The following is a 14,058-nucleotide window of genomic DNA, read 5'->3' as shown; positions in this document are numbered from 1 at the left end:
AAATACTATTTTTACAAGGAGTAGTGATAAATATATCGCCGACACTGACCATAAATACTATTTTTACAAAGAGTAGTGATAAATATATCGCCGACACTGACCATAAATACTATTTTTACAAAGAGTAGTGATAAATATATCGCCGACACTTACCATAAATACTATTTTTACAAAGAGTAGTGATAAATATATTGCCGACACTGACCATAAATACTATTTTTACAAAGAGTAGTGATAAATATATCGCCGACACTTACCATAAATACTATTTTTACAAAGAGTAGTGATAAATATATCGCCGACACTGACCATAAATACTATTTTTACAAAGAGTAGTGATAAATATATCGCCGACACTGACCATAAATACTATTTTTACAAAGAGTAGTGATAAATATATTGCCGACACTGACCATAAATACTATTTTTACAAAGAGTAGTGATAAATATATCGCCGACACTTACCATAAATACCATTTTTACAAAGAGTAGTGATAAATATATCGCCGACACTTACCATAAATACCATTTTTACAAAGAGTAGTGATAAATATATCGCCGACACTTACCATAAATACCATTTTTACAAAGAGTAGTGATAAATATATCGCTGACACTTATCATAAATACTACTTTTACAAAGAGTAGTGATAAATATATCGCCGACACTTACCATAAATACTATTTTTACAAAGAGTAGTGATAAATATATTGCCGATACTTACCATAAATACTATTTTTACAAAGAGTAGTGATAAATATATTGCCGACACTGACCATAAATACTATTTTTACAAAGAGTAGTGATAAATATATCGCCAACACTTACCATAAATACTATTTTTTACAAAGAGTAGTGATAAATATATTGCCGACACTTACCATAAATACTATTTTTACAAAGAGTAGTGACAAATATATTGCCGACACTTACCATAAATACTATTTTTACAAAGAGTAGTGATAAATATATTGCCGACACTGACCATAAATACTATTTTTACAAAGAGTAGTGATAAATATATTGCCGACACTGACCATAAATACTATTTTTACAAAGAGTAGTGATAAATATATCGCCGACACTGACCATAAATACTATTTTTTTTACAAAGAGTAGTGATAAATATATCGCCGATACTTACCATAAATACTATTTTTACAGAGTAGTGATTAATATATTGCCGACACTTACCATAAATACTATTTTTACAAAGAGCAGTGATAAATATATCGCCGACACTTACCATAAATACTATTTTTACAAAGAGTAGTGATAAATATATCGCCGACACTAACCATAAATACCATTTTTACAAAGAGCAGTGATAAATATATCGCCGACACTGACCATAAATACTATTTTTACAAAGAGTAATGATAAATATATTGCCGACACTTACCATAAATACTGTTTTTACGAAGAGTAGTGATAAATATATTGCCGACACTGACCATAAATACTATTTTTACAAAGAGTAGTGATAAATATATCGCCGACACTTACCATAAATGCTATTTTTTACAAAGAGTAGTGATAAATATATTGCCGACACTTACCATAAATACTATTTTTTACTAAGAGTAGTGATAAATATATCGTCGACACTTACCATAAATACTATTTTTACAAAGAGTAGTGATAAATATATTGCCGGCACTTACCATAAATACTATTTTTTACAAAGAATAGTGATAAATATATTGCCGACACTTACCATAAATACTATTTTTACAAAGAGTAGTGATAAATATATTGCCGACACTGACCATAAACACTCTTTTTACAAAGAGTAGTGATAAATATATCGCCGACACTTACCATAAATAACATTTTTACAAAGAGTAGTGATAAATATATTGCCGACACTGACCATAAATACTCTTTTTACAAAGAGTAGTGATAAATATATCGCCGACACTTACCATAAATACTATTTTTACAAAGAGTAGTGATAAATATATTGCCGACACTTACCATAAATACCATTTTTACTAAGAGCAGTGATAAATATATCGCCGACACTTACCATAAATACCATTTTTACAAAGAGCAGTGATAAATATATTGCCGACACTTACCATAAATACTATTTTTACAAAGAGTAGTGATAAATATATTGCCGACACTTACCATAAATACTATTTTTACAAAGAGTAGTGATAAATATATTGCCGACACTGACCATAAATACTATTTTTACAAAGAGTAGTGATAAATATATCGCCGACACTTACCATAAATACTATTTTTACAAAGAGTAGTGATAAATATATTGCCGACACTGACCATAAATACTATTTTTACAAAGAGTGGTGATAAATATATTGCCGACACTTACCATAAATACTATTTTTACAAAGAGTAGTGATAAATATATCGCCGACACTGACCATAAATACTATTTTTACAAAGAGTAGTGATAAATATATCGCCGACACTGACCATAAATACTATTTTTACAAAGAGTAGTGATAAATATATTGCCGACACTGACCATAAATACTATTTTTACAAAGAGTAGTGATAAATATATCGCCGACACTTACCATAAATACCATTTTTACAAAGAGTAGTGATAAATATATCGCCGACACTTACCATAAATACCATTTTTACAAAGAGTAGTGATAAATATATCGCCGACACTTACCATAAATACCATTTTTACAAAGAATAGTGATAAATATATCGCCGACACTTATCATAAATACTACTTTTACAAAGAGTAGTGATAAATATATCGCCGACACTTACCATAAATACTATTTTTACAAAGAGTAGTGATAAATATATTGCCGATACTTACCATAAATACTATTTTTACAAAGAGTAGTGATAAATATATTGCCGACACTGACCATAAATACTATTTTTACAAAGAGTAGTGATAAATATATCGCCGACACTTACCATAAATACTATTTTTTACAAAGAGTAGTGATAAATATATTGCCGACACTTACCATAAATACTATTTTTACAAAGAGTAGTGACAAATATATTGCCGACACTTACCATAAATACTATTTTTACAAAGAGTAGTGATAAATATATTGCCGACACTGACCATAAATACTATTTTTACAAAGAGTAGTGATAAATATATTGCCGACACTGACCATAAATACTATTTTTACAAAGAGTAGTGATAAATATATCGCCGACACTGACCATAAATACTATTTTTTTTACAAAGGGTAGTGATAAATATATCGCCGATACTTACCATAAATACTATTTTTACAGAGTAGTGATTAATATATTGCCGACACTTACCATAAATACTATTTTTACAAAGAGCAGTGATAAATATATCGCCGACACTTACCATAAATACTATTTTTACAAAGAGTAGTGATAAATATATCGCCGACACTAACCATAAATACCATTTTTACAAAGAGCAGTGATAAATATATCGCCGACACTGACCATAAATACTATTTTTACAAAGAGTAATGATAAATATATTGCCGACACTTACCATAAATACTGTTTTTACGAAGAGTAGTGATAAATATATTGCCGACACTGACCATAAATACTATTTTTACAAAGAGTAGTGATAAATATATCGCCGACACTTACCATAAATGCTATTTTTTACAAAGAGTAGTGATAAATATATTGCCAACACTTACCATAAATACTATTTTTTACTAAGAGTAGTGATAAATATATCGTCGACACTTACCATAAATACTATTTTTACAAAGAGTAGTGATAAATATATTGCCGGCACTTACCATAAATACTATTTTTTACAAAGAATAGTGATAAATATATTGCCGACACTTACCATAAATACTATTTTTACAAAGAGTAGTGATAAATATATTGCCGACACTGACCATAAACACTCTTTTTACAAAGAGTAGTGATAAATATATCGCCGACACTTACCATAAATAACATTTTTACAAAGAGTAGTGATAAATATATTGCCGACACTGACCATAAATACTCTTTTTACAAAGAGTAGTGATAAATATATCGCCGACACTTACCATAAATACTATTTTTACAAAGAGTAGTGATAAATATATTGCCGACACTTACCATAAATACCATTTTTACTAAGAGCAGTGATAAATATATCGCCGACACTTACCATAAATACTATTTTTTACAAAGAGTAGTGATAAATATATTGCCGACACTGACCATAAACACTCTTTTTACAAAGAGTAGTGATAAATATATTGCCGACACTTACCATAAATACTATTTTTACAAAGAGTAGTGATAAATATATTGCCGACACTTACCATAAATACTATTTTTTACAAAGAGTAGTGATAAATATATCGCCGACACTGACCATAAATACTATTTTTACTAAGAGCAGTGATAAATATATCGCCGACACTTACCATAAATATTATTTTTTACAAAGAGTAGTGATAAATATATTGCCGACACTTACCATAAATACTATTTTTACAAAGAGTAGTGATAAATATATCGCCGACACTTACCATAAATACTATTTTTTACAAAGAGTAGTGATAAATATATCGCCGACACTGACCATAAATACTATTTTTACAAAGAGTAGTGATAAATATATTGCCGGCACTTACCATAAATACTATTTTTTACTAAGAGTAGTGATAAATATATCGCCGACACTGACCATAAATACTATTTTTACAAAGAGTAATGATAAATATATTGCCGACACTTACCATAAATACTATTTTTACAAAGAGCAGTGATAAATATATCGCCGACACTGACCATAAATACTATTTTTACAAAGAGTAGTGATAAATATATCGCCGACACTTACCATAAATACTGTTTTTACGAAGAGTAGTGATAAATATATTGCCGACACTTACCATAAATACTATTTTTACAAGGAGTAGTGATAAATATATCGCCGACACTGACCATAAATACTATTTTTACAAAGAGTAGTGATAAATATATCGCCGACACTGACCATAAATACTATTTTTACAAAGAGTAGTGATAAATATATTGCCGACACTGACCATAAATACTCTTTTTACAAAGAGTAGTGATAAATATATTGCCGACACTGACCATAAATACCATTTTTACAAAGAGCAGTGATAAATATATTGCCGACACTTACCATAAATACTATTTTTACAAAGAGTAGTGATAAATATATCGCCGACACTTACCATAAATACTATTTTTACAAAGAGTAGTGATAAATATATTGCCGACACTGACCATAAATACTATTTTTACAAAGAGTAGTGATAAATATATCGCCGACACTTACCATAAATACTATTTTTACAAAGAGTAGTGATAAATATATTGCCGACACTGACCATAAATACTATTTTTACAAAGAGTGGTGATAAATATATTGCCGACACTTACCATAAATACTATTTTTACAAAGAGTAGTGATAAATATATCGCCGACACTGACCATAAATACTATTTTTACAAAGAGTAGTGATAAATATATCGCCGACACTGACCATAAATACTATTTTTACAAAGAGTAGTGATAAATATATTGCCGACACTGACCATAAATACTATTTTTACAAAGAGTAGTGATAAATATATCGCCGACACTTACCATAAATACCATTTTTACAAAGAGTAGTGATAAATATATCGCCGACACTTACCATAAATACCATTTTTACAAAGAGTAGTGATAAATATATCGCCGACACTTACCATAAATACCATTTTTACAAAGAGTAGTGATAAATATATCGCCGACACTTATCATAAATACTACTTTTACAAAGAGTAGTGATAAATATATCGCCGACACTTACCATAAATACTATTTTTACAAAGAGTAGTGATAAATATATTGCCGATACTTACCATAAATACTATTTTTACTAAGAGCAGTGATAAATATATCGCCGACACTTACCATAAATACTATTTTTTACAAAGAGTAGTGATAAATATATTGCCGACACTGACCATAAACACTCTTTTTACAAAGAGTAGTGATAAATATATTGCCGACACTTACCATAAATACTATTTTTACAAAGAGTAGTGATAAATATATTGCCAACACTTACCATAAATACTATTTTTTACAAAGAGTAGTGATAAATATATTGCCGACACTGACCATAAACACTCTTTTTACAAAGAGTAGTGATAAATATATTGCCGACACTTACCATAAATACTATTTTTACAAAGAGTAGTGATAAATATATTGCCAACACTTACCATAAATACTATTTTTTACAAAGAGTAGTGATAAATATATTGCCGACACTTACCATAAATACTATTTTTACAAAGAGTAGTGATAAATATATCGCCGACACTTACCATAAATACTATTTTTTACAAAGAGTAGTGATAAATATATCGCCGACACTTACCATAAATACTATTTTTACAAAGAGTAGTGATAAATATATCGCCGACACTAACCATAAATACTATTTTTACTAAGAGCAGTGATAAATATATCGCCGACACTGACCATAAATACTATTTTTACAAAGAGTAGTGATAAATATATTGCCGACACTTACCATAAATACTGTTTTTACGAAGAGTAGTGATAAATATATTGCCGACACTGACCATCAATACTATTTTTACAAAGAGTAGTGATAAATATATCGCCGACACTTACCATAAATACTATTTTTTACAAAGAGTAGTGATAAATATATTGCCGACACTTACCATAAATACTATTTTTTACTAAGAGTAGTGATAAATATATCGTCGACACTTACCATAAATACTATTTTTACAAAGAGTAGTGATAAATATATTGCCGGCACTTACCATAAATACTATTTTTTACAAAGAATAGTGATAAATATATTGCCGACACTTACCATAAATACTATTTTTACAAAGAGTAGTGATAAATATATTGCCGACACTGACCATAAACACTCTTTTTACAAAGAGTAGTGATAAATATATCGCCGACACTTACCATAAATAACATTTTTACAAAGAGTAGTGATAAATATATTGCCGACACTGACCATAAATACTCTTTTTACAAAGAGTAGTGATAAATATATCGCCGACACTTACCATAAATACTATTTTTACAAAGAGTAGTGATAAATATATTGCCGACACTTACCATAAATATCATTTTTACTAAGAGCAGTGATAAATATATCGCCGACACTTACCATAAATACTATTTTTTACAAAGAGTAGTGATAAATATATTGCCGACACTGACCATAAACACTCTTTTTACAAAGAGTAGTGATAAATATATTGCCGACACTTACCATAAATACTATTTTTACAAAGAGTAGTGATAAATATATTGCCAACACTTACCATAAATACTATTTTTTACAAAGAGTAGTGATAAATATATTGCCGACACTGACCATAAACACTCTTTTTACAAAGAGTAGTGATAAATATATTGCCGACACTTACCATAAATACTATTTTTACAAAGAGTAGTGATAAATATATTGCCAACACTTACCATAAATACTATTTTTTACAAAGAGTAGTGATAAATATATTGCCGACACTTACCATAAATACTATTTTTACAAAGAGTAGTGATAAATATATCGCCGACACTTACCATAAATACTATTTTTTACAAAGAGTAGTGATAAATATATCGCCGACACTGACCATAAATACTATTTTTACAAAGAGTAGTGATAAATATATTGCCGACACTTACCATAAATACTATTTTTACTAAGAGCAGTGATAAATATATCGCCGACACTTACCATAAATACCATTTTTTACAAAGAGTAGTGATAAATATATTGCCGACACTGACCATAAATACTATTTTTACAAAGAGTAGTGATAAATATATTGCCGACACTGACCATAAATACTATTTTTACAAAGAGTAGTGATAAATATATCGCCGACACTGACCATAAATACTATTTTTTTTACAAAGAGTAGTGATAAATATATCGCCGATACTTACCATAAATACTATTTTTACAGAGTAGTGATTAATATATTGCCGACACTTACCATAAATACTATTTTTACAAAGAGCAGTGATAAATATATCGCCGACACTTACCATAAATACTATTTTTACAAAGAGTAGTGATAAATATATCGCCGACACTAACCATAAATACCATTTTTACAAAGAGCAGTGATAAATATATCGCCGACACTGACCATAAATACTATTTTTACAAAGAGTAGTGATAAATATATTGCCGACACTTACCATAAATACTGTTTTTACGAAGAGTAGTGATAAATATATTGCCGACACTGACCATCAATACTATTTTTACAAAGAGTAGTGATAAATATATCGCCGACACTTACCATAAATACTATTTTTTACAAAGAGTAGTGATAAATATATTGCCGACACTTACCATAAATACTATTTTTTACTAAGAGTAGTGATAAATATATCGTCGACACTTACCATAAATACTATTTTTACAAAGAGTAGTGATAAATATATTGCCGGCACTTACCATAAATACTATTTTTTACAAAGAATAGTGATAAATATATTGCCGACACTTACCATAAATACTATTTTTACAAAGAGTAGTGATAAATATATTGCCGACACTGACCATAAACACTCTTTTTACAAAGAGTAGTGATAAATATATCGCCGACACTTACCATAAATAACATTTTTACAAAGAGTAGTGATAAATATATTGCCGACACTGACCATAAATACTCTTTTTACAAAGAGTAGTGATAAATATATCGCCGACACTTACCATAAATACTATTTTTACAAAGAGTAGTGATAAATATATTGCCGACACTTACCATAAATACCATTTTTACTAAGAGCAGTGATAAATATATCGCCGACACTTACCATAAATACTATTTTTTACAAAGAGTAGTGATAAATATATTGCCGACACTGACCATAAACACTCTTTTTACAAAGAGTAGTGATAAATATATTGCCGACACTTACCATAAATACTATTTTTACAAAGAGTAGTGATAAATATATTGCCGACACTTACCATAAATACTATTTTTTACAAAGAGTAGTGATAAATATATCGCCGACACTGACCATAAATACTATTTTTACTAAGAGCAGTGATAAATATATCGCCGACACTTACCATAAATATTATTTTTTACAAAGAGTAGTGATAAATATATTGCCGACACTTACCATAAATACTATTTTTACAAAGAGTAGTGATAAATATATCGCCGACACTTACCATAAATACTATTTTTTACAAAGAGTAGTGATAAATATATCGCCGACACTGACCATAAATACTATTTTTACAAAGAGTAGTGATAAATATATTGCCGGCACTTACCATAAATACTATTTTTTACTAAGAGTAGTGATAAATATATCGCCGACACTGACCATAAATACTATTTTTACAAAGAGTAATGATAAATATATTGCCGACACTTACCATAAATACTATTTTTACAAAGAGCAGTGATAAATATATCGCCGACACTGACCATAAATACTATTTTTACAAAGAGTAGTGATAAATATATCGCCGACACTTACCATAAATACTGTTTTTACGAAGAGTAGTGATAAATATATTGCCGACACTTACCATAAATACTATTTTTACAAGGAGTAGTGATAAATATATCGCCGACACTGACCATAAATACTATTTTTACAAAGAGTAGTGATAAATATATCGCCGACACTGACCATAAATACTATTTTTACAAAGAGTAGTGATAAATATATTGCCGACACTGACCATAAATACTCTTTTTACAAAGAGTAGTGATAAATATATTGCCGACACTGACCATAAATACCATTTTTACAAAGAGCAGTGATAAATATATTGCCGACACTTACCATAAATACTATTTTTACAAAGAGTAGTGATAAATATATCGCCGACACTTACCATAAATACTATTTTTACAAAGAGTAGTGATAAATATATTGCCGACACTGACCATAAATACTATTTTTACAAAGAGTAGTGATAAATATATCGCCGACACTTACCATAAATACTATTTTTACAAAGAGTAGTGATAAATATATTGCCGACACTGACCATAAATACTATTTTTACAAAGAGTGGTGATAAATATATTGCCGACACTTACCATAAATACTATTTTTACAAAGAGTAGTGATAAATATATCGCCGACACTGACCATAAATACTATTTTTACAAAGAGTAGTGATAAATATATCGCCGACACTGACCATAAATACTATTTTTACAAAGAGTAGTGATAAATATATTGCCGACACTGACCATAAATACTATTTTTACAAAGAGTAGTGATAAATATATCGCCGACACTTACCATAAATACCATTTTTACAAAGAGTAGTGATAAATATATCGCCGACACTTACCATAAATACCATTTTTACAAAGAGTAGTGATAAATATATCGCCGACACTTACCATAAATACCATTTTTACAAAGAGTAGTGATAAATATATCGCCGACACTTATCATAAATACTACTTTTACAAAGAGTAGTGATAAATATATCGCCGACACTTACCATAAATACTATTTTTACAAAGAGTAGTGATAAATATATCGCCGACACTTACCATAAATACTATTTTTTACAAAGAGTAGTGATAAATATATTGCCGACACTTACCATAAATACTATTTTTACAAAGAGTAGTGACAAATATATTGCCGACACTTACCATAAATACTATTTTTACAAAGAGTAGTGATAAATATATTGCCGACACTGACCATAAATACTATTTTTACAAAGAGTAGTGATAAATATATTGCCGACACTGACCATAAATACTATTTTTACAAAGAGTAGTGATAAATATATCGCCGACACTGACCATAAATACTATTTTTTTTACAAAGAGTAGTGATAAATATATCGCCGATACTTACCATAAATACTATTTTTACAGAGTAGTGATTAATATATTGCCGACACTTACCATAAATACTATTTTTACAAAGAGCAGTGATAAATATATCGCCGACACTTACCATAAATACTATTTTTACAAAGAGTAGTGATAAATATATCGCCGACACTAACCATAAATACCATTTTTACAAAGAGCAGTGATAAATATATCGCCGACACTGACCATAAATACTATTTTTACAAAGAGTAGTGATAAATATATTGCCGACACTTACCATAAATACTGTTTTTACGAAGAGTAGTGATAAATATATTGCCGACACTGACCATCAATACTATTTTTACAAAGAGTAGTGATAAATATATCGCCGACACTTACCATAAATACTATTTTTTACAAAGAGTAGTGATAAATATATTGCCGACACTTACCATAAATACTATTTTTTACTAAGAGTAGTGATAAATATATCGTCGACACTTACCATAAATACTATTTTTACAAAGAGTAGTGATAAATATATTGCCGGCACTTACCATAAATACTATTTTTTACAAAGAATAGTGATAAATATATTGCCGACACTTACCATAAATACTATTTTTACCAAGAGTAGTGATAAATATATTGCCGACACTGACCATAAACACTCTTTTTACAAAGAGTAGTGATAAATATATCGCCGACACTTACCATAAATAACATTTTTACAAAGAGTAGTGATAAATATATTGCCGACACTGACCATAAATACTCTTTTTACAAAGAGTAGTGATAAATATATCGCCGACACTTACCATAAATACTATTTTTACAAAGAGTAGTGATAAATATATTGCCGACACTTACCATAAATATCATTTTTACTAAGAGCAGTGATAAATATATCGCCGACACTTACCATAAATACTATTTTTTACAAAGAGTAGTGATAAATATATTGCCGACACTGACCATAAACACTCTTTTTACAAAGAGTAGTGATAAATATATTGCCGACACTTACCATAAATACTATTTTTACAAAGAGTAGTGATAAATATATTGCCAACACTTACCATAAATACTATTTTTTACAAAGAGTAGTGATAAATATATTGCCGACACTGACCATAAACACTCTTTTTACAAAGAGTAGTGATAAATATATTGCCGACACTTACCATAAATACTATTTTTACAAAGAGTAGTGATAAATATATTGCCAACACTTACCATAAATACTATTTTTTACAAAGAGTAGTGATAAATATATTGCCGACACTTACCATAAATACTATTTTTACAAAGAGTAGTGATAAATATATCGCCGACACTTACCATAAATACTATTTTTTACAAAGAGTAGTGATAAATATATCGCCGACACTGACCATAAATACTATTTTTACAAAGAGTAGTGATAAATATATTGCCGACACTTACCATAAATACTATTTTTACTAAGAGCAGTGATAAATATATCGCCGACACTTACCATAAATACCATTTTTTACAAAGAGTAGTGATAAATATATTGCCGACACTGACCATAAATACTATTTTTACAAAGAGTAGTGATAAATATATTGCCGACACTTACCATAAATACTATTTTTACAAAGAGTAGTGATAAATATATTGCCAACACTTACCATAAATACTATTTTTTACAAAGAGTAGTGATAAATATATTGCCGACACTTACCATAAATACTATTTTTACAAAGAGTAGTGATAAATATATCGCCGACACTTACCATAAATACTATTTTTTACAAAGAGTAGTGATAAATATATCGCCGACACTGACCATAAATACTATTTTTACAAAGAGTAGTGATAAATATATTGCCGACACTTACCATAAATACTATTTTTACTAAGAGCAGTGATAAATATATCGCCGACACTTACCATAAATACCATTTTTTACAAAGAGTAGTGATAAATATATTGCCGACACTGACCATAAATACTATTTTTACAAAGAGTAGTGATAAATATATTGCCGACACTGACCATAAATACTATTTTTACAAAGAGTAGTGATAAATATATCGCCGACACTGACCATAAATACTATTTTTTTTACAAAGAGTAGTGATAAATATATCGCCGATACTTACCATAAATACTATTTTTACAGAGTAGTGATTAATATATTGCCGACACTTACCATAAATACTATTTTTACAAAGAGCAGTGATAAATATATCGCCGACACTTACCATAAATACTATTTTTACAAAGAGTAGTGATAAATATATCGCCGACACTAACCATAAATACCATTTTTACAAAGAGCAGTGATAAATATATCGCCGACACTGACCATAAATACTATTTTTACAAAGAGTAGTGATAAATATATTGCCGACACTTACCATAAATACTGTTTTTACGAAGAGTAGTGATAAATATATTGCCGACACTGACCATCAATACTATTTTTACAAAGAGTAGTGATAAATATATCGCCGACACTTACCATAAATACTATTTTTTACAAAGAGTAGTGATAAATATATTGCCGACACTTACCATAAATACTATTTTTTACTAAGAGTAGTGATAAATATATCGTCGACACTTACCATAAATACTATTTTTACAAAGAGTAGTGATAAATATATTGCCGGCACTTACCATAAATACTATTTTTTACAAAGAGTAGTGATAAATATATTGCCGACACTGACCATAAACACTCTTTTTACAAAGAGTAGTGATAAATATATCGCCGACACTTACCATAAATAACATTTTTACAAAGAGTAGTGATAAATATATTGCCGACACTGACCATAAATACTCTTTTTACAAAGAGTAGTGATAAATATATCGCCGACACTTACCATAAATACTATTTTTACAAAGAGTAGTGATAAATATATTGCCGACACTTACCATAAATACCATTTTTACTAAGAGCAGTGATAAATATATCGCCGACACTTACCATAAATACTATTTTTTACAAAGAGTAGTGATAAATATATTGCCGACACTGACCATAAACACTCTTTTTACAAAGAGTAGTGATAAATATATTGCCGACACTTACCATAAATACTATTTTTACAAAGAGTAGTGATAAATATATTGCCGACACTTACCATAAATACTATTTTTTACAAAGAGTAGTGATAAATATATCGCCGACACTGACCATAAATACTATTTTTACTAAGAGCAGTGATAAATATATCGCCGACACTTACCATAAATACTATTTTTTA

Source organism: Saccoglossus kowalevskii, chromosome 1 (assembly GCF_978046115.1).
Source record: "Saccoglossus kowalevskii chromosome 1, keSacKowa6.1, whole genome shotgun sequence".
NCBI lineage: Eukaryota > Metazoa > Hemichordata > Enteropneusta > Harrimaniidae > Saccoglossus > Saccoglossus kowalevskii.
Note: the sequence above shows the minus strand (reverse complement) of the source record.